Here is a 27,074-nt window from a genome sequence, read left to right on the forward strand (position 1 = left end):
CTCATAGCAGTCACATGAAACTCCTTGATACTCAACTCAATAATACCATGCTCCGATTGACTCCAGTCGACAGGTGTCCTATTGCACATCCAGCCTCCACAGATTAGAAGAGCTACCCAGTGTGGAAGGATTCCTAGGGTGCAGCTTCCCCCTTAACTCACTGTTCTGGGTTGGCTCTCACAAAGCTTGCTAGGGACAAGCATAACCCATAAGCTCCTGTTATCACACACCTGCATGTGCAGCCCCACAAGCAGCTAGATTGCATGAATGCTCCCAGAATCACTCATGAATCATGAATCGCACAGAGCAAGCCACCAGCCAAATCCCCCCCCCCCTCCCCACACACACACACTTCCAGATTTGTACCTCAGAAAAAATAGACTTGAATTGCTCAAGAAAGATCTTGAGTAGTGCAAGCTGGTATAACTGATTCACCACTTCAACAATGAAAACACCTCAGCCTTGGTAAAGTTGAGAAGATTTACCAGCAGCCGGCTATCAAATCTAGTTATACAAACCACATGAAAGAAAAAGACTAGGTCTTTGGAGGCAGGTGTATTGATCCTTGGGTGTTCTTGTATATAGTTGTTTGTAGGGTTCCACTGTTAAAACGGGTGTCCAGGAAGTTGACATTTTGTGGACATTTTCCAAAGAAGGTTTAATACAACAGGTGGCAATTGTTGACTTTGTGTTGGAAATCTATGAGGGAGTTTAAGTCATCTGTCCAGAGGATGGAAACAACACTGACACATCGTGGGTATTTCACTGGTTTTGTGGGGCAGTTGTCCAAAAATTCTTCAGGATGGTCCATGAAGAGTCTAGCGTATAGAGAGGACATGTTAGGACCCATTGCTGGACAAAGTGATTGTTGTTGAATGTAAAATTGCAATAAGCAAGAATGAACTGCATGAGTCTGACAAGGTTTTGGGAGCTGATATCCGGTGATTGTCTATTATCTTGTAAATATTTGAGGCAGGCAGCTATGCTGTCATTGTGAAGGATATTGGCATATAGGGAAGTGATATTACAGTGTCTCAGACACTCAATGACTCATCCAGAACCATTAGAAAAAGAAATTCTGGATATTAGACATTTTTGCTGTTGGAAAAATAGGTTTTGTATAAATAAATATTTAATAACACGTGCACTCTTCTTAGAATAATATTGATGAAAGGGCTATGATTGTTATATGTCTAAAAATCCCAAATGGCAAAATATAGTTAAAGCCAGAACTGTTGAACAAACAAACCCATTAAATACATAATATTACTAGGCAAAATGGCTATGCATTTATCACTTTGCTACTGTAATTACACTGACTGCTATCTTCATGAATATATTAATATCTTGCAAACATTACAGAGGCTGAAACATAACTTACATAGCACAGACTTGAAGGAAGGCTGTAGTCAGACAGCAGTAGAAGCAAGTATTTTATATTACAAAAATAAACTCCTAGCACTGAATTTGACTGTTGTTTTCACTGGGATGTTCCAATTTGTTGTAATCCCAAGCAACCCAATTTCTCCAAAATGATAATTAATGAAGTGTCAGCTTGGAAAGCTTATCTAGATAGGGTTTATAATACTACAGATCACCTTGCCCTGGCTAGGATTACAAAATTAGCTGAAGTCTGAGACCTACACAAGACATTCAATTTATCTTGAGACAGGAAAGGAAAAGCACACGTCAGTTCTATTTTCTGTGTAAATAAAACAACTATTTTAAGGCCTCTCAGCTAATTTCAGCAAGGGTTCTGTATAAGCATTGATTGGCCGGAGTGGGTGTGCTAGCTATTAGAAGCGAAAAAGGTCAGGGGAATTCATTCCCAGGGGCTGAATGGTCTGAACTTTTCTGAACCTAGAAATGAGAGAAGAGACTTGGAAGGGACTTCTGACCACTTGAAACAAGTGATGCCAAAACTGCCTTTACAATTTATATACTGCATTAAACAGTGACTGGCTATTGAAGGTAGGAACTACTAAATATTGTCCTTGAGACTGAAAAATTATAAAGATTGTGGTGTTTTCTTGAAGAAACTCATGGACAGATTTTCAAGTGGCATTTTATCTTAAGATTCTATTGATAAATGGTTTAGAAGAAATAAACAATGAATAGAAGTAATAGGCATGATGAACATGAATTATAGATAGTTATAAGTACATCAATAAAAGGTGTTATGGATAGTTATTACATCCAAATGAACTATGCTAACAGAATGTTAAAGTTGCAAATCCAAGCATTCAAAAATTATGAAAAGCCAGAATTAAGGTTGACCGTGAAGCCTTTATTCAGCCCCTTTGCATTTATCCATGATCAGTAGTCTAATTATAGGATCACATAACATTTTTTTCATGGGATCCCAGCTTTATTCTGAGCACAGGATGGATGATGTTTTCTGAACGGGTAGTCATTCGACATTCTTTTTAAACCTCAGCATTCAAGGTATGTCCCTATGTATTATTTATTGCACATCATGCAAATGGTGCATTTGACTACAAAATTATTAATTTCCTCAAGGTGCTTTTCCATTGTGTTCTTATTGTAATATGTTAGTGCATTCGAAACATTAATGAATTTATCTTCACAACACCTCTGGTAGAGGAGGGGTGATATTTATCTCCATTTTACAGATAGAAGATTGAGGCACAGAGAGCTTACAATCAAAAGTACCTACTACTTTTGGTGCCCAATTTGAGATGCTCAGGATTTGACTTGTCGGAGTATTTAGCATTTCATAGTACTTTACGTGATCAGAGCAGCATTCTAATAACCTCAGTTGGTTAGATTTAAATTCTCAGAATACAGTGTCTGCAAATCAGAATCTAAGGCTGCGTCTAGACAGCAGAGCTTTTCTGGGAGGTATCCTGGAAAAGCTCTGCAGCATCCAAGAAACACATCCACGTTTTTGGAACAGTTTCCGAAAAAGGCAGACATGTTCTTTCAGCATCCCTGTATTCCTCTCACTGGGTGCATCTCGACTACATGGCTCCGTCGACGGAGCCATGTAAAGTAGTTTACTCGACATAGTCAATGAAGCGGGGATATAAATAATCCCAGCTTCATTAAAATAAAAATGGCCACCGCGCTGTGCCAACAATCAGCTGATCCAGCACAGCGTGGCAGTCTAGACACAGCACGGTCGACAAGGGAAGCGTTTCACGAGGTTTACCGGAGCAGTCAACAAAGGCTTCCCTTGTCGATCATGCTGTGTCTAGACTGCCATGCTGTGCCGGATCAGCTGATTGTTGGCACAGCGCAGCAACCATTTTTATTTTAATGAAGCGGGGATTATTTAAATCCCCGCTTCATTGACTATGTCGAATAAACTACTTTACATGGCTCCGTCGACGGAGCCATGTAGTCTAGATGCACCCAGTGAGAGGAATAAGGGATGTTCTGAAAGAGGACTATAGATGGATCAAATTTCAGAAAAGCCTCTTGTGGGGAAAAAAATGGAAAAAGATATGCAAATTGCAATTTGCGTATCTTTTTCCAACTTTTCTCTGCAGTGTAGACATAGCCTAAGTGTCAAGCTGGGTACCCAGAAAGGCAAAGCACAGACACTGGTACAACATTTTGATTTATATAACTCGTCCAGCACTGCACAGAAATTTGTGGCACAGCCAGGGATAGAATCCAATTCTCCAAGGCAGCATTAACCATGAGACCGTCATTTCTTTTCCTGCAACCCCATCTCACTCAGTATAGATCAGGGGTCTCAGACTCCTGGCCCACAAGCCATACCCAGCCAGAGCAGTTGTACAGTTCAGCCTGGGAGTGAGAGGGCTGTCTATTCCCATTCCCCAAGCTCCCCCCACCCTTCCCACCACCATCTCACCCTTTCCCACACCCATGGCCCTCCATTTCTCAAGGATGCACCTTAGGGATTACCCAGGGAGAGGGGACAGCACAGGCAGCATCAGTGGTTGAGTCCCCCTATATTCCCCATAGTGGCAGGAGCCACGGGGAAAGGACGTGCACTCAGCGGATACACTCACTTTACTGTGTTCTGCTTCCCTTTGGCTCCTGTCACCGTAGGGCCTTGGAAAGGGTTCAGAAAAGGGCAAGTAAAATGTTTAGGGGTTTGGAACAGGTCCCATATGAAGAGAGGTTAAAGCGACCGGGACTTTTCAGTTTAGAAGAGAGGAGACTGAGGGGGGATATGATAGAGGTCTATAAAATCATGAGTGGTGTGGAGAGGGCCGATAAAGAAAAGTTATTTATTAGTTCCCTAAACAGAAGAACTAGAGGACACCAAATTAAATTAATGGGTAGCAGGTTTAAAACTAATAAAAGAAAGTTCCTCTTCACACAGTGTGTAGTCAACCTGTGGAACTCCTTGCCAGAGGAGGCTGTGAAGGCTAGGACTATAACAGAGTTTAAAGAGAAGCTAGATAATTTCATGGAGGTTAGGTCCATAAAAGGCTATTAGCCAGGGGATAGAAATGTTGTCCCTGGCCTCTGTTTGTCAGAGGCTGGAGAAGGATGGCAGGAGACAAATCACTTGATCATTGTCTTTGGTCCACCCTCTCTGGGGCACCTGGTACTGGCCACTGTCGGCAGACAGACTACTGGGCTAGATGGACCTTTGGTCTGACCCAGTACGGTCGTTCTTATGTAGGGAATGTGGGAGGACCTGACAACTGCTGCCGCCCCATATCAGACCTCTCCCCCCGACCCCATGATCTCCAAAGCCATGTCCTCAGGAGACAGGGTGCCGGGAGGGGGTGTGGGGAAGTGGGTGGTGTCAGGAAGGGGTAGGGCTTAAGGAATAGGAATGGACACCACCATGACCACCCCAAGCCTGCCAGGACTGTGGGGCTGGATTGCATAACTGCTCCAGGGGCCAGGAGTGTGAGACCCCTGGTACAGACATTCCAACTCCTGTGACAAATGAAGCATAAGGATTTCCCAGATATTTGCGGGACACTCAAGGGTATGGTTGGTGAGAAGGGGAGGCTGAACAGCCATCTGTGGCCCCGCCCCCAGGGCCCTGCTTTTGTGGTGCCACTGGGCTCCAGGGGCTTGGACCACATCACCCACCTTCCTGGGACTGCAGTGGTGCTTCTGTGCACACTCTCTTCTAGCAGTTTGGGGCTGCAGGCACTAATCACTAGGTGCTATTAAACTGAGGAGGCGGGGACTGGGGGCCACAGTGCTGGGACTTTGGATTCCAGGGCGCACAGAAGAGGTGAAAGGGGTGGGGCTTGGGGCTAGCCTCCACCTAGCCAGTTGTTCATGAGTCACCAATGAGCCCAGTTTTTGAGAGAGCATGTGCTCTAGTGCTTAGACAGTCTTCCACTCCTGTACCCCCAGACTCTCTGTGCCTTCTGTTGCCCCTATTCTCCCTTCTCAAGCTATTGTCCCTGTTATCAACACTCCCTACCTTCTATCATCTGCTGCTATCCCTTTCAGTTCCCATCCACCATAAGAACTGGATCAAACCAAAGGTTAATGTAGCCTATTATCCTGTCTTTCAATAGTGGCCAATGCCAGGTGTCCCAGAAGGAGTGAATAGAACAGGTAATCATCAAGTGATCCCTCCCCTGTCACCCATTACCAGCTTCTGGGTATAACTGCCCGCGTCTACATGTGGCAGGGACCCGGTAGTTCAAAAGAAAGCCCTTAAATCGAACTACCTGTTAAACCTCATTCTAGGAGGAATAACAGGTAGTTCAAACTAGGGCTTTATTTCGAACTACCGGGTCCCTGGCTAATGTGCTAGACTGCACAGTTCTACAGTCTTAGAGCATTAGTTGGGATTGGGCAATTACCATCTGGTGAATGTAGCAGAGCCTGATCATCACTTCAAGAACCAGTGTGTGAGACCATCACTGCCACTGTGAGATGTATTTTGCAATATCTAAACATGTAGCTTTGTTTGGGTCTCTGCAAGACTTTGCAAACCACTAACTGTAACACCTTGCAGGAAAAAAGTCATTTTTCCATTGTTTCCACTATATAGTGAATATGGCACAGATCTTCAGCTAGCGTAAATCAGCCTAGCTGCATTGACTCCCATAGAGGTACATCGTTTTACACTAGCTGAGGATATGAGCCCTTGTTTTTAATCTGAACAAAACATATATTGGTAATAGCAAACTGTTAGAAGATATAAGGGAAAACAAGCTTACTTTTCAGGGTCTCAAAGAGAAATTAAAGGAGAAAAATGTCTCTAGCAGAAATGACACAGTCAGAGAATAACACAGACCAGTAGAATAACAACCATGCTGTCAAAACATAGCCAAAGGACCACAGTTTGCAGAGAATTACAGTATCATTATCAGTGACATGGGGGAAAAAAGATAAGAGCAGCTTAACTACTGCCTGTCAATGTCTGCACCTAGTTCAGCACCCAGCTTAAATAGTACTCAGGCAGCTGCCTGTGGATATACCCAATATTACATGTTAATGTAAAAGTTAGACTGCCAAGTTAGGGTCTCCCTCTCCTCCCAACACTTTTCTTTGTTCTCTGAAAGCAGCCTACCAGAAACTACTTTAAACTTCTGCCATTCACTGTGATCCCCAAAATGAAGAAAATGCATGTGGCTTCATGATTCACAACTATGTTAGTTTCTGTTGTATAACAGAGACGGAAGCAACCGATTAGAATTCAGAATACCAACCAATAATCCTGAATGTTGATTTTTTCCTTCTTAATTTTGACATTAATTTCCTCCTTAATTTTTACCTTCCTGTCACCTCTCTGTAGCTTAGATTCCTCATTTATAAAATGGATAAAATAAAATAAAAATATTAATAAATATATAATAAAAATAATAAACATGGTTTAGCAATTGGCAGAACATTTTAATCCTAACCTAATCGGAGGGTGAGCAGATAGGGCATTGGACAGGGACTCAGGAAATCTGGGTTCTATTTACGGCACTATGCCTGGCCTGCCTAGTGATATTGGGCAAATCGCTTTTGTATCACTGTGCCTTTCTGTTCTATTTAGATTTTAAGTTTTTTATGCCAGGGACTGTGTTTCACTTATGGAACACAGTGTACACCTTAGTGTACAACATCTATTACTGCTACCTACCGTTTTGACAGTGATCAAGTAATTTTTAAAATGTATGATTTTTAATGTGTAAAATGTTTTGATTCAGACACTGCAGAGTTTCGCTGAGCCTTAAGTCTGCCAAAAAACTATAAAGGTAAATCATATTAGGTTTACAGTTTAACTCTCTGTTAAAGTGATAGACTATAATGATTCCAAAGGAGAAGTTATAGTCTCTCATGAAGAAAAGATGACACAAAGGATTAGTTCAATATTAGAAAATATTTACAAGGCAGACAATATTTAGAGTTAAAATAAAAAGAATGGTTCTTAGGCACAACATAAAATGGCATCTGTTGAAACAACTCAAGTTCAGAGCAAGTCTGACGGGGAATCCTTTGTTGCTCAAGTATGGCAGTATATACTTGTGCCCTTAATAGAAGGATCCAATGAAGAGAGCTGAATTTCCAAAGACAATGAAGGGATTACATTTAGTTGTGCAAGTCTCTGATTTTAGACCATTAAAATAAACTGGTGAAATTCGGATTTAATCGACTGGACTAGTAATAGTGGGTAATTTGTTCTTTGACCATTTAATAAACTGCCTGAAACTCAAATTGACAGTTAATTTCTTCGAGTAAAGAGTGCTGTCTTTGGAGGTGCTGACTTGCCCTCTCAGCTTTCAATGAATACATACTGTACCACACCGCTTACAGGTATCACTGGTGCATAAAATCATCATTTTCTTCTGTTGGGTTTTTTTCTTAATTTTGATTGCAAAAATCTCATTCCAAGATGTGCAAGTTTTTCCAGCTCTTCTGTCCTAGCAAATAGGTCAGTCCCTTTATACAGCACTAAAAATCTGGTCTGAAATCCTCACCCTACTGAATTCAATTTGGGGTTCTGCCAATGACTATAATAGGGCCAAGGCTTTAACCTCTGCATCAGAAAATAGTCACAATATACAGCATATGGCTCCTGCCCACCCCCCTCCCCACCCTCAAAGAATATAATTTATTTCTAAACTTTGAATGCAGTCACTTTATTTCTCCATACTAGAAGCTGTGCAAGCTAGGTATGAGTGAATGTTTAGGTTTTTACCCACAACAGGAACATCTTCCTTTTATTAACTGAAGACATTAAGGAACATTTTCAGCATGAGAGCAGGATCATCCCTTTTGTTTTGTTAAGAGGACTCATCCATGTTTTCCCACAGGAAGCACATTTATTTTACAAATATATCCTCTTACAGATACTTGGGCCCAAGATGTAAAGTCTGAGAAAGTTTGGATCTGGCTCCAAAGTTCAAGGATGTTTGGATCTGGAGTTAGCTCATTATGGAGAAAAGGCCCTGCTTGGAGGGTTAGATATGAACTTTATTAAATTTCAGGGCATTCAAATTTGGGACTTAGTTTAGTCCCAGCTGTGAGCCTCATGTCTGTACATGTGCCTCTAAGGGATTTGGAGACAGCCAAAATTATGCTTGTCACTATGTAACGTAAACAGTGGTCAGTATTGTTTTTGATGTTGTAGATTGGTCAGTTTTTAGTTTATTTTGTTGGTAGTGGGTTTTTATTCTATAACATCACATGGTAATTTGGATTTTCTATGATGGAAGTTTTAGAAATATCTGGGCAGGCACAAAGTTATAGAAATATATTAAATTACTTTATATCACTACCAGAAATTCAGTTGTCCAATGAATAATGAAAGTCAAATAAGAATCAATAATTTGGTGTGACACTACACTACCTACCCATGTTTTTTCCAGAACTGCCATCACAAAAGTTAGGCACATAATATATATATATAGAAGTCCCCATTCAACAGATAAGATACCAAGACATTAACCAAATTATAAGCAATGATTTACAGCTTGTCAAAAATATTTTTTTAAATGGCAAAAATAGTGATAATTTTGTTTGTTTTTATTTTTATCTCATTTCAAAATTTCCCAACCAACTCTAACACTGATCAAAAGTTCCTTTATGGGACCTCATCTTGAGGGACACTCATATTTCAAAGCTTTGCTATTAATCTTCTGTTCATGAAACACACATATGACTACCATCCTTTGGGCACTTTTGTCATTCTCTAGCCTACAGGTTAGTTTCCTTTGGATTTGCTTATTTGTTTTCACCAGAATTTACAAAATATGAGCATGGTCTAAGTGCTACTTTTCATCTTAGTAGAAATGGCTTATCCCCAAATCCTTCACAGTTGTCTTTGTTATGGGCTATAGCTAAACCTATCCTCATTATAATTCAGTGTTATTATATTCAATTACCTTTACTTTTTGTACAGTAAAATTTGGTACCATTTAGGTTTAGATTGTGTTTCAAATCATCCCATGTTTAGAAGTGTTCAAATTTTTGTTTTTTGGGACAACCTGTTACAGAGATCCAATATTTTGGATTAGCCCTATTTCTACTTATTGGCTAAAAGAATAACAATTTCAGATGTAAAGAGAGATCTTTATTCTCATCACTATAATTTCAACTCAGTGATTACACTGAACTCAGAACATTTCCTGAGCATAAAGACTCCAGTTGCTCTTCATAGTGTTGTTGAGAATCTGGAAACATGTTTCACTCAATGTGCTATTTGTACACATGCTGGCTTTCTGCATCTTATTCTACTGGCTTATGTATATAAACTGATTTGAATCCTGGCATATACAAAGAGAGGGTCCCTCAGAAGGCAAGAAAAAAATTAATTCTTGAGGAAATAGAAAGATTGGTGTAGGATGTTACCAAATGTCACAGCTTCCTTTTCTGCAGCCAGGTTCTTAAAAGGGGGGGAAGGTATCTCTGTGGGGAAATTCTGAGCCAAACATCAATTCTGATTCTTACACCAATCAAAAGCAGAAGTAATTCCACTCAAGTCATAAGTGACACACTAGTATAAACTAAGATTAGAACTGGACTCTCCAACTGCTTTCATTTCCATCTGTCACAGGTATTTCCAAGCTTTATATCTCAATGCATACCCACTGTCTATAACAATGCATTCTTGCTCATGGCCTAATTCTTAATTTATGAGTAGATTGTGCTACCTGGCATCTAATAGTTATTAATATCCTAATAGCATTAAGGTATTAATTACAATTAATTCATTGTAACACTGCTGAATGTCCCCCAAAATATGTAGAAATCTGATTATTGTGGAATCTCAATAAAAAAACCACAGCTTCCTCCCCATTCCTTAATTTAGTATTTGCTAATAGTGTATTAACTATAGTAGTTATAGAAGACATTGACAATTTGGACTGAAGGACTACTGGTATATTTTTCATAGGCAAGATTAAATTCCTTAGACTGGTGCAAATGAGAAGCCATTATGCTGTATACTAAACTACTTGCTGTTCCGTATTCTTCATCAGTTAAAACTTTACACAACACAACCTGAAAAAATGTGATATATGTTTTAATGTATTACCATGACACTAAAACCTGTTACACAACCAAGGATGAAGTGCTGTGAAAAAATTGTTATTCTACTGTCACATTCCCAATGCAGTCTAGCCTACTGGTGGGGAGGATTGTTTTGTCACCTACCCTGCAACGTTGGGTGCCCCTCCATGCTTTGCTGTTTTATCTCCCAACTTGGGCTGTTCACAAACAGCCTAAGAACTTGCAGGTCATACACTGAGTATTTGTGTGTAGCTATAACCCTAATATAGCAGCTCTGGCTCCAACAGCCTGTAAGTATCACTCCAGTCACAGTCTGGTTTCCAGCAGCTTTGGTTATTACTTCCAGGGTGACCCCAACACCCTACCAGTCTTGAATTTTACTAAAACCGTACATTTTGCACCGTCCAGCCTGGACAGTTATACAATCAAAGGTCCCATTAACAATCATTATTCAACTGTTTGCTACCGTATAGTTACCAAACAGTTCATTGTAAATACTGCATTGGATTGGTTAGGTTAAAAATAAAACAAAAGAGAGAAGTTGTGAGTACAAGTTAAAGGTAGTAAAAGTCAAAAAGGGTTACAAGAGAAATAAAGATAAGATGCAGCTAAAATGTAACATGCTGAACTTGGTTCATGAAAAAACAACAAGGAGTCTGGTGGCACTTTACAGACTAACACATGTATTAGGGTATTAGAACATACGCTTTCATGATCTACAACTCTGAAGAAAGATAGAAAGAAAGAGATGGGAGTGTGACAACAGTGCTAATTAAATCAGAATGGATGTGGCTCATCTCCCACAGTGGTGAGAAGGTGAGAGTAACTTAATAGGAAATTACTAGGCTGTGCCTGGCACAGCCTCCCCGAGCCCTTCATACAATTTTGAAACCCTGATGTGGCCTTCAGGCCAAAAAGTTTGCCCATTCCTGCTCTAGATACTACATTAAGCAAAACCAATCATTCGCCACAAAATTCAAGCCACTTAACAGAGGCAAGCAGTCCAATCAGAATATAACAGCCTGAGTCATATCCCAAAAGAACAATAAAGTAGGCCTAATCAGTTGCCCCCCTCTCCTGACCAGCCATCAGTTGAAAGACTAAGAAAAAAAGATGGATTTAAAAACTCATTACAATGAATTACCTACAATCATAATTGTATTATCTGTGATCTCACTTCTTTATCTATCTATAATTACACTCTGTACAGTGGGAGCCATTAATAGGAAAGTGCACTGTGGTTTCACTGTAAGTAATATGGGGCTGGTCAAAAGCCCACTAAAGACAAAAGGAGACTTTCCTTTACCTTGGCTTTGGAGCACCTTCTCAAGTTGCCCCTAGAACAGTTCACCTTCTCGAGTTGCAAGGGGAATAGACATCATTAGAGGGATACTGGAAAGACTATGGCTTTGTCTACACTTAAAAGTTGAAAGCACAGCCGTGGCAGTGCTTTAAACAGAACATGTGGCTATGGCACAAGGACTGGGAGAGAGATCTCCTAGTGCTTTACATAAACTGCCTTCGCAAGTGGAATAGCTAACAGCGCTCGGCTTCCCATGCTCTCAGCTGGTTCACATTGGTGCTTTACAGTGCTGTAACTTGCTGCATTCACAGGGGGGATGTTTTCTCACACTCCTGAGCCAGAAAGTTACAATGGTGCAAAGCGCTAGTGTAGACGATGCCTAAATCTTCAGTACTGAATGCAACAAGACCATTTTCACTGTCCCTTTTCCTTTTCTTTCCAGTTTAATTCAAACCTACATTATTTTGTTGATGATATAAAAACCCATTAATGTTTGCATCGATAAGGAGAACTTTTTTTCCTCACTTAATGCCAATACTTCTAATATCTTATTCCTATCATTTCAAGCTATCACCCCAATTCTAGAGAATGGAAAGAAAAAGACGATTTGTATTGTATGTGTAAAAACAAACACATCAGGGCAACTATCTATTGTCATGGTATTCACTTTCCTTTTTGCAGATTACTGTTGTGAGGTTTTTCCCCTTCTCATCACTCATTTCATAATTGATCTCTGCTATAAAACATACTTCAGAATTGTTCATACTATGGAGCACACACAGGGAATTTTTCCTTGGGGTGTGCTATTCGGTATTGTTTTTTTCCATCACAGGCTCAGGGTGAAGACATAATGGACTGTGCAAGCATTAGCAGTAACATTTATTTCAACCCTAATTTTGCAGCATTACCACAGAGAACTCATTTGAGAGGATGAAGCACCTTGTCTAGAAACCATGACAGAAGGGATCATAACAAGGAAACTTTCCCTGAAGGTAGCATGCAGAGAGATGTTAAAGAAAGGCTGCTTCAAAATCCTACAGAATCCTGTTGGAGGTTATGGAGAGTGAACAGGAGAATTGTTCATGTTGTGGGACCATCAGGCATCCAGACCGCATAGTGCTCAATAGTGCGCCCATATGTCTTACAAAAGAAGCAGTCCATGTCCCAAAAAGCTTTTAAGTACGCTTCTCTTTTTTGATAAGAGTCCAAGATACTGGGGTGGAGTTTCACCAATTATGCAAAGCAGCATTCTGCCCAGTAGAAATGATCTTCCATACTAACAGAGAAAATTGAAAGGATTGGGTGTCTGTAGTTGAGAAAGGAGACAGGGTAGTAATATATAAAATAATGCATTGCTTAAAAGAAATAAATGAAGTGCTACTATTTACTTTATCATAATACACAAACAAGGGGACATTCAATGAAACTGAAAAGCAATAGCATTAAAATGGATACAATGATTTTTTTTAAAATATAAAAAGCATAATTAGTCTATGACACTCACGGCCACCAGATATCATCCAGGCCAAGAGTTTAGTAGGCTTCAAAAATGGTTTAGACATTTGTATGTATAATAAGAACATCCATCATTATATTAGAAATGATTAAACAAGGTTGGGACTATGCAACCTCATGCTTTAGGGTATAAACTAAGCACCGGCTGAGGCTGGGGAAAAAACTTCCCCTATGAGCAGATTATTCTATAACCATTTGTTGGTTTCTTGCACCTTTCTCTGGAGCATCCGGTGCACATCACTGTCAGAGCCAAGATAATGGACTAGAACAAGATGCCGTCATCTGACTATTCCTATCTTCCTGTTGTCACACAATTTTTTTTTTTTTTGTGTGGATGAGATACCGTGTTATTCCAACCCTCACAGCAATACCAGAGCACACCATCCCGGCATGTACTTTGCTGCAGCAGAGCAATGAGAGAGAGCGTGTGGGCCTGGACTCACTTGGCCTTTACTACTGAAGTTTTGTCCTCTGTTTTTGGTATGGGTGAGACACTATTCCATTGAAAACATTCACACATGGACCCTGATGGCCTAGAAAAGAAAGAAAATATTTTGTACCTGACAAAACCAGGCCTGGGCAAATTGATTCCTGGTATAATTCCATTCATTTCCATGGGCTTACTCCACAGAGGTTATATGTGTCCAAGCTGTTTGGACAGAACAGGAGCTCAAAGGAACAAACTGAGACCCCAAACTAGTCTAACCTATGAGCTGGAGTGATTCCTCTGTTTGTGTCACATACACATGTGAGCAGGTGGATCGCTTCACTCATGAGGGCTCCATGATAGATGAGAAGTGAGGCAGTTCTTGAGCAATCAATTTCAGGCTGGCAGTACTTCAGTCCATTCTGGAGTTTCTTGCACAGCTCCGGCAGGATCGAAGCGTTTAAAACCAAAACCAAAACAATCCCACACAGTTTCCCTCAGTTTTCATGTTGCCTCTCAAAGCTATGCCCGAGAGTGAAAGAACCAGGTCACTGATGATTAGAGTCTGTTTTGAAGTTGGATTGCTGGAATAGGCTCTGGAGAAACGTGAATGGTGAGCATGAGATTAAAGAGCTAGCATTACAGCATCTGCAGCCTGTGCAAGTTTTAGTCCCAAAATGTAGCATGTAGTCCCACTCAGACATCAGGCATTGTCGTTCCCTCAAGACTGCATGAGGCACTACCCCCCACTAAGCTCCAGCAACCCAGCACTACTCTCCTTAGCTGTGAGAAGCGTTATTAAGCCCTGCCAGTACATTAACGAGATGGGGCAAGTGGAGATTGTACAACAGAAGACGATGCAAATCCAAAGTGAAGATAATACAGGAGCAATTGATATAAAGAAAAAGAAAAACAAGGAACATTTATCCCACAAGCAAGGGTGATGAGAGCCTCCGGCAGCCCCTGGGTATGGTGGGAAGATGGCAGTGTGCTCCTGGAAGGGGCGGGGACGCGGGCAGTTAGCCCTCTATGTCACCCGGAGCATGTCACACCACCCCCTCCCCCAGCTCTCAGAGCCACTGAAAGCACGCTCCACAACGGTGAGTCAATATAATCATCTTCTGTTGATAAGTGTTTTAGTAGGTAAATTCCTGAACTGTTGTTGCTCATTAAAAGTGCTGTCATATGGGTGAAAATCGGGTAAACATTGCATTTTATTAATATCAGCAGAACTGACTTAAAAGGGGCCTGCGTGTTGTGTAGTCTTGCCTTAATCTTGGTATTCATGCCTGTCAGTGTGAAAGAAGCTACTTGCATATATATTTGCATGAATATGCAACCACACTTCAGTTGCGGCCCTCGGCATGTGCTGAGAGTATCATTGTGGCCCCCAGAGCTTCCAAAGTTGAGTAGCCCAGTACTAAAACATGGACTCACTTGGCCTTTACTACTGAAGTTTTGTCCTCTGTTTTTGGTATGGGTGAGACACTATTCCATTGAAAACATTCACACATGGACCCTGATGGCCTAGAAAAGAAAGAAAATATTTTGTTCCTGACAAAACCAGGCCTGGGCAAATTGATTCCTGGTATAATTCCATTCATTTCCATGGGCTTACTCCTCAGAGGTTATGTGTGTCCAAGCTGTTTGGACAGAACAGGAGCTCAAAGGAACAAACTGAGACCCCAAACTAGTCTAACCTATGAGCTGGAGTGATTCCTCTGTTTGTGTCACATACACATGTGCGCTAGCTCTCAGTGTCAAGCATGTTTATAAATAGTAGTGTAGTTGAGGAAGCACTGGTAGAAGCACTGGAACCATGGCTGAACCAAGCCAAGTGTAACTCAACCTGACACAGATAAGCACATACATAGCATGGTTTAGCTGAGCCACCACTGCTGCTAGGGTCAGTTCTTACTGGGGGTTAAGGAACTTAAAATTTCTTACAGGTATCGTCCTATTGCAGCCCGGGTCCCTGCCAGCTCTTTAAATAGCTCCCTGCTGGCTTTTGCTGCAGTTCAGCCAGCTCTTGCTGGAGCTGAACACCAGGGCGCACCTGCTTACTTTCACCTCTGGCTCTAACTTAAAGTAGCCATCTACAGGCACAAGTGGGCTGCTCTTTAGGTTAGAATCTCAAGTGTATAGCTCTCAGGCTACTTCCCTTACTGCCCCTGTGACACTCCTCTCACCCATTATACCCCTACAATAGTTGCTGTGGGAAAAGTCAGGGAATAACCTGTGTCTGACTTTGCCCGCATTGCCTCTGTGCTGGGTCTGGAATTATTCTTTGATGGTGAATATAAAAGTGTTCCAGCAGAGCTCAGAACTGGGCTTGGGGTTTTTTTGTTTGGTGGGTTGGGTTTGTTTGTTTTTTAAGGCTCTTAAGTCCATTATAAAGGGGAAATGGCTAGACCTAAATTGAAAAAAATAAAGCAGTGTAGCTTAGCTGTGGAATTATCCACTGATAGGTAACAAATAATCTTCTCTGAACCAAAATGCAGGAACGCTGGTCTCCACAAGGCTTATCAGGAGAATCAAGTAATAGGGTGAGTGGGGAGGGCAGACTGAAACTGAAATTTTGCTCTTTGCCATGAAAGCAGAACATGTCCCTGTGGTACAACTCATAGTCTGACCCTGGACTAGAGAAGCAAACCTCATCGGCCCCTTTCTGAGAAGACTCCAGACACAACCCTCTGTGCATGCAGCATGCACTCTCAACCTGTGCGTTTATAAAAACAATAATTACAGATCGAGTGAGGAAATTTCCTTTCATGAGGTATTTCAACACTTTCACATCTGGCTCAAGCGGATCTCACAAGTACGTAGACATGAAGTAATGAATGGGAAAGGGAAGTGAGCCACACTTTTTTTGAACACTGGGTTCAAGTTCTGGGTGAAGGTTCAAGGGAAGGGCAGGGGTCCCTGTTTACCCAAACTAGTTTGAACATCCCTCGGAAAGAATGAAAACAGCTGTCTAAGATAGTGTTCCAAGTTGCCAATAGTTTTGTAAAACTAAAAAAAACTTTAATCAATTCAATGAACAGGCATGTGCTTTTCCTACCCACCAATGTGTACAATGACTATGAAGGCACAAACAGCATATCTGGCAACTGAAAGGTTTGGCTGGAAATCAGGAATTACATTTTGCAGTTCTTGTTCTGCATCGAACAGGCATCCACTGGGATTTTGGGGGAGACAGGTTCTAGGCCTGATCTCAAACAAACAAAGTAGGGACTTGAGCCTGTGTCTGCCACACATCGAGTGAGCTCCTTATCCACTGGACGTGAATTAACTTTTCTAGTGGGAAAGAGTTTCACTGGAAAATTCCCAAACAGTGTTAGCTAGGGTTGTAAATGAGTAGTCAAGTATACAAGTAACCAATAAGCCTAGGTTCATTGGTTAATCTTCTCGACTATTCACATTTCCCCCTTTGCTGCCTCTGTGTCAGAGACAGCAAGGGAGCAGGGGAAAGCTGGCTTAAAAGTTGTTTCTCCACAGCACTGGCTCTTCAGTGCCACCTACCACTCCTGCTGATGGAGGCACCAGCATGGAGGGACAGGGGAGGGTGCCGTGAAACAGCCTCTGCCTGCGACAAGCCTGGGCCCACCATGGGCAGAGGCTGCTTCACGGCAGCAGCTCCTGTCCACGGGAGTGTCCAAGATTCCTGTGGATAGAGGCTGGTCTGTCCACATCCCACGGAGCAGCCTCTGTCCACGGTGAACCCAGGCCTATCCCCTGTCCGCGGGGGAACCCAGCTCTCCATGGACAGAGACTCCTGCCAGGGACCAGCCTCTGTCTCTGGTCAGCCTGCCCCCCCCCCTCCCCAGCAGCATCTGTCTGTGGGGAGCTCAGACCCTGCTGCAAACAGGGGCTGCTGCCACCCTGCACTGCTGCTCTATATCAGAAGCAGCAGCATGGGGCAGCAGGCAGTTGGTCTGTGCAGAGAACTGGTTTTTAAACTGGATCCTGTCACGGACCAGCTCCCGCCTGCACCCTGCACTACTGTTACTGATACAGAGACAGCATCATGCAGCGTGGCAGGGGGCTCTTTGGGAGTGGGGCTGGATTGCCCCGGGCTGCTGGCCCCACCCCCAGGAACAATATTTTATACAGTTACTCGACTGTTACCTGTTACTTATTCTATTACCTGATATCTAACATCCCTAGTGTTAGCTGTGCTTCTCAGGCATTAGCTAAAGGTCCAAATGATTTTTTTTTTAATTTCAGTCATCATCATCATTAAGTAGTTGGAATTACCAATGATACACTGTAAAGTAAACTGTAACTGGCTCAGCCAAGTGCCCCCAGCTGACCCCACACAAGACTGCTGGGGATGTAATCCAAAACTCTGGAATCTTGGACCCCCGTGTGGCTTAGGCAGCCCTGGATCTTGGCAGGCCGCAGTATTGTTTCCTCCTTTGGTGTCTCTGGCACATTTCCTGGGCACAGACTTGATGAGTTACCCATTTATGGAAATGGTACTCCTCAGCTTCTCAGTTGCTTAAACACACCCTGTTTCAGAATCTTGCTGAAAGATGTGAGCCTCTTGGGTTACACCATCACTCTCTCAGGAGGCATATGCAACTGTGAAACAAATGGCAGACACACTTTGCATGGAAGCCTAACACCTTTGCACTTAACCATATAAAGCACGAGAGAGAACAGATCATTTAGAAAACAATCACCACTGTAACCACAATACCCCTCACAAGCTCACCCTTCTCTTAAGAAATCATCTGGACTCAGAAAAGCAGGCAGGGATCCCTGCCTCCACAGGTCCCTACATGCTGCGATGCTTCTCAGTCTTCCTAAGCTGAAGTGGAGATAAACTGGCCAACAAACCACCCCAGATCACTCACCTTCTCTTTTTTATATAACTTGGAGCCCCCTTTATCCAGGGCCAGCTCCAACAGGTGACCACAGAATCCTGCCAGGTGACTTCATTACCATGGCAACCTCTCCCCTGCTAAACCAGTTCTCCTAGTTGGGAGCCAGGGCATTGCTTAGAGCTACTGCATTTCTGTGTGAGAGCACTCAACATCAGGGGCTGGCTTTTGTTATTCTTTTGCCACCAGCCTTTGGAATTTCAGCCCAGCATGGAGGCTGAAATGATACAGAAGTGCTCCTCGGTAGTTGTCTGGATGGGAAAAATGGGTAATCCAAAGAAATAACAGGGACGTAGGTCCAGAAATCACTAACTCTTCACTAACTCAGTTAGGGGATGCACAATAGGCCGGGATTGGCATTAATTATTAGTTTATGCCATAGGTTACATTTTTGAAGGCTACCACTGTTACCAATGCTGTGGAGCCTGACAACATTTTCAGGAAAGTTGTTTGCCTTTTGCAGCACTCAAACGATTAAGTAGGATGGGAATGAGGAGGGAAAAACGGTGAAGTAGCCACTTCAATGCAGTGTGGCACGTCCACATTACAGCTGCTTCCCAAACATTTCCTCCACATCCAATTGGGCAGACCTTTTAGAACATGTTCTGCCTTTCTGACCACGTCATATGACAGGCATGCTAGCAATAAAAAGGAGGTCAGGGAAGGTGTGGAACCTTTACTGAGGCTATGTCTACACTACAGAATTTTTTTCAGAAAAACAGCCATTTTCTGAAAAACTTCACTTATGTCTACACTGCAATAACATTCTTTCAAAAAAAAATTGAAAGAACAGAGGTTTTTTTCCGACATTGGTAAACCTCTTTCTACAAGAAAGAAGCCTTTTCTGAAAGTGCTCTTGGATATTAGGATATTAGGTTGGATATTAGGAAAAACTAGGTCACTAGGAGGGTGGTGAAGCACTGGGATGAGTTACCTAGGGAGGTGGTGGAATCCCCATCCCTAGAGGTTTTTAAGTCACAGCTTGACAAAGCCCTGGCTGGGATGATTTAGTTGAGGTTGGTCCTGCTTTGGGTAGGGGGTTGCACTCTATGACCTCCTCTTCAACCCCTATTATTTTAAGATGAGTGTGAGAATGATTTACCAGCCTCCAGTAGACAGAACTTCACAGCTACAGCCGGCCTACTACTCTTGAATGATATACTAGTGTGCAGGGTAAATACAACTCATTTAACCCTCCCTCCCCCCAATGGATTATTTCAGTCTGTTTTGTTACTCAGAAATGTTGGTCCTCTTTTGTTGTACAGACCAATTCAAATGCTGCTTCATACCTACAACAGCATACCCACCATCTATCTACCCATTTCCAGGTGTGGAAGTGGATCCCAACAAGAATACCTGGAACACACAGGTTCTGGCGGTCTCCATTATTTGACAGCTATAAGAGGCGGCCCCATTGGTCTATAAACCCACTCATTGGAGAATTTGGTTGATCTGGATTAGCCCAGTGGTCAGAATTCCGTTGTGTGTGAGCATGTCCCCCAAACCATGTCCCAGTGGACATTGTGCTTTCTGGCAGGAGAAGTCACAGAAGGTGTAATAGTTGGGCTGCAGCAGTAGGGAAGGGTTAATAGTCAGTATGGGAGATGCTTAGCAGTCATTCTCCAGAGGCTGAGGCTGGGGCTCCCTGGATCCCATTTGCCCACTTGACAGAAGCAGCCCTTCAGACCAAGAATGGATCACCCAATTGACCAGAAAATAACAATCTTGGGGACCCTGAGCAGCTTTATTTTTCTCCTGCCCATTTTCCCCCTGATTTTCATGGGGTAAAAGTATCCTTCCCTGGGACTCAGAAATGCAACTCAGGATGCTACATGCCCCTAGCCAAACACATATACAGCTGCTAGTTCATAAGGATGCCATCATATTAACCCCATTTAGCTGTACTGAAGCAGGTAGGAAAGGTAGGTTAGTGGATCGGCCAGAGCAATATAAAGAGTTGCATTCAATTACTAGCTAAGCCATTTTCTTCCTGGGGTATGTGTTCACTGTAATTAAAAAAAAAAAAGGAAAAGTCTCAGGGCTCAGGTCAGCTGAGGCTCTTGGTCTAGCAAATAGCAATACAGAGCCCAGGCTCTGGCCCATACCCAAAAATTGACCGTTAAACTTTATAGCCCCACAAGGCTGAGTTAGTTGACTCAGGCCTGCAATGCTGCATCATTTACCACAGTGTAGACTGACCCATGGATAAATCACAATGAGAGCTACAGAAGTACAGGGAGAACGAAGAGTGTCTCAAAAAAAGGCAGCTTTGATTTTGCTATTAAACATTTTGCTATTGAACCTTACCTGTTTGTTATTGTAGCTCAACAGGACATGAAGCAACCAAGAGACTGTTGAAGGGCACATTTTCACAACGTGGCACTCTATTACGATTCACAACTCAAGGTTAACCCCACAAAAAGAGGCTGATGTTTGCACATAGAAACTCTTGGTTTGCATGGGCAAATTCAGGTACATCAGGGCAGTCTCATTGATTTGCAGGTGCAAAGCTATTTTAATTGAGAAGCTCACAATCCAAGAAATATTGCATATTTCACAAGAAGGGGAAAAGTTTTTATTTCATGGTAAACATTGCATGAAATAAAGACCAGATGTTTGCCCCCGCTCCTGTTTTTACTCTCCCTCACTCTCCCAGCTGGAGTTATTAATTATACCTTTTACTCTCCTTTAGCAGCTCTTAACTTTAAAAGATTAAATGGCTTGATTAGCCCTGTTTAGCATTTCCTAGGTGGTTTATTGAATGTCACATTTAACATTCTGGCACTTCAGAGAGGAAGCTAAATTCTTGCAGCCTTGAAGGAATAACACTATTATTTTCTCAGGGAACACGAGACGGGCTCTTGTTATACATTGGACATTTTTATTTAGATGCCAACATTCATTTGCACAGTCTCAGCCAAAATGTATATTATTTATACAGGTATCATAGGACAGGGGAGGCTAAGCCTCCACAAACAAGCCAACCCACTGCTTTTGGAGTGCCTCCTTTACTCTGCCGAAAGGCCTCCATTCTCATTTTTCCCTAGGCCCTGCCACCTGTCGGCAGGCAAAAGGGGGAGGAGGGAGTTCTCTGGGGACGAATAGGGTGGAGAGTGGGTGGGCCCTCAGGAAGATTAGGCAGAGTCAGAGCAGAACAATGGGCATGGCCAGCCCCACACCCAGCCTCCCCATATGCCAGAGGCACATGTCACCCTGATTACTTGTAAATTTTGACATGGAATTTTTTTAAGTATCTCTGGAAGAAGTTCCTTAGGAACAGTACCTGGACTGTCACCTAAAAAAGTACTCCACACAGTGTTCTTTTGTAGCAATTCCACCTTCTTAAACGTATGTAGAATTATCCTCCTGACCTGCAACTTTTTGCAAATGCTATGCTACACCAAATTCATCTATTCTAAATGGGACTGAGTCTTTCACTCTGTATTCCATGCCATATGCTACACAGGAGGTCAGACTAGATGATCACAGTGGTCCTTTCTGCCCCTGGAATTTATGACTCTGAAGCCCAGCTTGCATCCCCTCTGGCAAAATGTAACCTGTAATTTACCAACAATAATGAGAGGTTCCGCTCCATCAGTTACAGGAGGCTGGGAGTTATGTAGGTAGGGCTTACGCATTTTTACTATTGTATGTTCTAACTCTGCTCCGTGAATGAATCCGCACTGGTAGTGTGAGCCACAGGTCCAATATTTTCCACAGTAAATAATTGCTAGATGGCTGGTTGGCTGGCATGTGTGTGTGTGTGTGTGTGTGTGTAAGGGGGAGGGGAAGAAAGTCTCTCTGCATGTCTGACCTTCAGCTAGCTGGAACATATTCAGCAATTTTAAGCCATTGTCATTGGAGAAATCCTTGTGAATGCCTGAGATCATAGGCCTGAAAACAAATGGAAGGGTTCTATCTCCAAACTCTGGTTAAATAGCTATCATTTCTAACATTTGCATTCTTCTTGCCCCATAGTGTGTGTATGTGCGGGGGGGGGGGGTTTATCATAATTACACTACATTCTTCTGGATTCCATAATGAGCTATTATTTTGCTAATGGAATATTCAAGTAGTCTGCAGTAATTTATCAAATAGTCCCAAGTCCCATTTTCTCTGTGTGAATCTTTTTGTTCACAGGTAAATTGATGTGTGGGGGGTTATCAAGGCTTTTTTGTAATTCAAATTAACCATTCCACCTCCCTTTCTGAAGAAAAGATCTTTAGGCACAGAATGTTATTTCTTTTAAATAATGTTTAGAATTAGAATTGTGCAGACTTTCTGTGAGTGGTAATTTCTGCATTTTAATTTATTCTTACAACCTCTGCATTTCAACACCTAATTTTGAAAATTGGCCTGAACTGAAAGGGAGCAAAACGTAATTCAACTTCCCTTTAAATCTATTGTCTGTTACACTGTCAGATTAAACTGCACTGAGTTGGAAACGAAGGACAGAAAAGCTTCCTGGTTTTCAGTGTATTATTTTACCTCCAGTTAAAAAAAAGGCCTGAATATACATATAGAATAAATTGAATACCCACCATATGTACATGTACCCCACACACATTCATAGTGGAGAAGGAGGGGAAAGAGGAAGAGAGAAAGAAAAGGAATAGCTAATAGCCCTGCATAGCAGTGACTGTTCAAAGCATTTTCTGTATCCAACTCTCTCTCTTTCAGTGCCTCTCTCAAAACCACCTCTTCCACATATCTCCAAAAAAATCAGCCATTTAATAATATTTTGGGGGCATAGAAGGGGACCACTGGTATTTTACATATAAGTAGCAGAAGGAAGAAAAACTGCAATAGGAAATATACATAGCCAAAAACTGAAAATATTTGATCCCTTTGCCACACATGTACAAACACCATTCACATGCTATCATCTTAGTGCCCAATCCTGCAATAAGCTCAGCAAAAGTGTGCCCAAGCACCTGCACACATCCCCGTTGAGAACAGCATACTTCAGATTCAGAGACTTAGATTTGTAAGCTCTTTGGAACAGAGCCTGTATCATCCTAGGAGTCTGTACCGCATCTAACACAATGAGGTTTTAGTCCTTGTTGTGATCTCTGGAGATGAAGGCTCTGCAGTCAAAGATAATCTCCCATCTCTCCTCCAGGGCTCACTCCAATGCACATGTCTGTTCCAATATATTTATCAGATGAAGCACAGAGTCACTAAACAAGACTATAATACAATAAATAAAATCTTAATACTTCAAAAAGGAAACTTTAACTCCATCCATCACAAACCATCTAAATACTCTCTCTGGCCTTTATCCCTAGATGAGGACACTTCCCTCCCTTTACAATTAATGTTCAGTGTAGCTCAAGTGTGACGGTTGCCCTTTTGGCAGACATACTAGGGATTGAAGCAGGGATCTCCAAGCTAAAGGCATAACTTCTAAGGCTTGAGCTAATGAGGCAGGGCTGTATCAACTCCTGTTCTTGAGGCACACACACCTGTACCAACTCCTACAGGCCACATAACCAGGTTACTCCTGTCTGTCTCCCACCCTAAGGGCTTATGCTCCGAGCCTGCCACACCTCTGCTGCACAGTCCCTTCTAGAGTAGCATCCTCATCCTTAAAAGCTCAAAGCAGCAAGTATGGCCCATCCTCTAACCAGTCACAGGGATGGACTTCACAGCACTCCTACATGGAGCAGGGGGCTTCCTCATAACCATAATAAGTTAATAAATACAGCAAACAAGACAGCATTGAATGGGGACATTTTAGCTATAATGTTCCATTATAAACAAATAAATACATCTTTTTTCAATTCCTCACCTACATCAATTCTTTTAATAAGAAATTAATTCTTTAAATGGATGCCAGATCATATACCATTTTAACATCCTCTTGCTCAGCCATATCCCCACATTTATAACACATTTAAAGTGACAGAATGCTTTGGGAATATTCTGTTGCCACAATATCATTCATTAAACATAAATATTCGGGAACTGAACTTCACAAACCACATTTTTTTTGTTGAAGGAAGTTGTGTAATGTAAACATTTGGTTCACACTATAAATGTCTTAAAATACTGTCATCTGCCTGCAGTAATTTATGTTAAACAGAAACTAACTACTGTATGTCTAATCATGGCTCCAAGTTTCCCATGAGTCTATGGTCAAGTGGTTAGAACTAGAATCCACACTAGTATGCTTCAGACTATGTCCTATAGGTAGGCTTGGAAAGGTTAGATTTTTAATTGTTAAATGTTGCCAAATGTCAATTTCACAATACACAAACCTGCAAAAAAAATCTTCCCATTCATAATAATCACTATTTGTAGACAGGCAAAGTAAGAACTGCTCCTTGAGAATTTATTAGAGTTTTATTTAAGGATGTTTACTTTGTGTAGCTTGACAAGCAATGTTGACAAAAGCTATAAAGCTTTAATTTTTTGAGTCTCAGCATCTATTGTCGATAAATTGTTATTGTTGGCTCCCTATTGTCTGGCCCACCTCCCCATAATTCCCCACAAGTGTGAACATTTAAAATTGAAAGCAAATTAAAAATGCTTAAACTAAATATCAGTATTTCTTAAATCAAGTTCTTCCAAACCTAGTTATAGTGAAGTTATGCCCAAAGTTGGCATCAAGCCACATAGACCCCTAAACTGAATATTATCAAAATCTTTCAGAGTAGGTTTACTCCCTAAAATAGAGATTTGTTTGTATTTATTCATTTAGTGAAATGTGACTTTATCAGTTTAACTTGTGCAGAGATATAGAATGAAACAAACTTGCTGGCCAGTATCCTGTAATTAGAAACATTTCAAAACAGATGTATGCTTTGTACCCCATTGAAACTCTAGTACAAATAGACTGAGATATTCTCCAATATTTAACGATGTTACATATGCTGTTTTTTACTCTGTATCCAGAAATATATACACATTCTCTGTACCCAAGGAGGTGTGATCTCCTGACCAATATAATGGTGCCAGAAAAAGCCCTTAATGCAGATGTAGCAATCAGCAAAACTGCATTTTTATTATTAAAGCTTATTTTGCTTGGTTGGGGCTGAAACAAACATGGGCAAAAGTGCAATTTTGCTGGTATGAGCTGCATTCACACCAATGTAGACCTGTCCTGAGATAGACCCAAAGAAAAACCTAACTTTTACTGTCCCATCAAACCATAAAAAAAGAAAGGAAAACAGTACTTCCAAACCCTAAGGGATGTTATAAAGATAACTACATCAACTGCTGTGTGGTACTTAGATTCTTTACTCAGATTCTTTGCTTTACCTAGTAAACAGGGCCATCAGAGGTTGAACATAAATTCATGTAATGACTTTTCAATACTTAATATTTAGATTGTGAATTCTTTGAGGGGCAGAGACTAATACTTGGTGTTTGTCCAGTGGCTATCCTAATAGTCTTTGATGTTGGTTGATTTCTAAGTGCCACCAATCCATGATACAAATTAGTAATAAATAAAACAACAATTGAAGCTTTAGCATTCTCTTAATAATTTTGTTTCTAGCAGATACTTCTATGCAAGCATCTCAGTTTCTCAATTTAAAAAAAGTTAAAGAGTATGAAATTTCTCTAGATTTTTCTCATTTCATCCTCCCAATAATTCAGTAGAATTTTTTTGTTGAGTTATATTTGACCAAAGAAGTATTTTGCATAACAGTGGCATCCACACATACCAATTCTGTGGTGATCCACTCCCAAGTATAACATATCACTGCTCTTGTAGAAGATTATCCTGGTTTAGGGTTGTTTGGTATATTAGTAGTCACATCTTCAGTGCTAATGCAAAGTGATTTTGCCAGTTTACTTGGGGTGGATGGCAGGAATTATCTGCACTATTGCTAAAAGATTTTTGCACGTACCTGTGAGTGTCCACTCCATCTTTTCACACCATGCTGCTGAAAGAATGCAGTCAAGGAACATATTCTGAGGTCCCCCTTTTTTTCTCCATTCACGCTCATCTCAGCTGAAGAAGTGGGCACCTCTTTCTTCCCTTAGTGCAAGAACAGAGACAATAAGAATGAAGATCTAATGACTTAAAACATAGTACACTTTATGAGAACTCTAGAGCTTTCAGCAGTTCACAGAGACACCACACACACACACAGATATATAGCTAACTTTGTTCCACCCCATTGCTCATGAACAAGACTAAAAAAACCCATCCCTTTAACAGAAAGGAGACAGTCTCAACAGTTTGAGTTTAGCAAGATTTGCCATAGCATCTACAAAGATGTACTGCAAAAGCAAACACACTGATTAGCAAAGGCTTCTCACCAGTGGAAAACAAGCCCTCTTTTAATAAACCCATATCATTCTTTTTTTTCCAGGGCTAGCAATCCACAACTTTCAGAAATGGCTTTCACAGCCCATCCATGGAAAGATCTGGAATTCTACTGTTTCTTGTGGGGGGGGATTACATGCCCAGATGATAGCTTTCACTAAAACCCATCCAGTTGAAAGTAAAATTCCACTCCTTCCTTTCAGCAGTTGCCATAGCCTTGTTAATGCAAAGCCCAATTGAAAACAC

The 27,074-nt window shown here is 41.5% G+C and overlaps 1 long non-coding RNA gene across 1 annotated transcript; it reads right to left on the reverse strand.

Moving 5' to 3' along the window:
• Window positions 1-358: 358 nt before the first annotated feature.
• Window positions 359-27,020, reverse strand: LOC142827151 (uncharacterized). The gene is made up of 3 exons (XR_012901610.2): window positions 26,822-27,020; window positions 26,407-26,537; window positions 359-818 (listed from the first exon to the last, which is right to left on the reverse strand). It is a non-coding gene; the product is annotated as an uncharacterized LOC142827151 (long non-coding RNA).
• Between the last annotated feature and the right edge of the window lie 54 nt (window positions 27,021-27,074).

This window comes from Pelodiscus sinensis, chromosome 2 (genome assembly GCF_052426305.1).
Source record: "Pelodiscus sinensis isolate ZL-2025 chromosome 2, ASM5242630v1, whole genome shotgun sequence".
In the NCBI taxonomy this organism is placed as follows: domain Eukaryota; kingdom Metazoa; phylum Chordata; order Testudines; family Trionychidae; genus Pelodiscus; species Pelodiscus sinensis.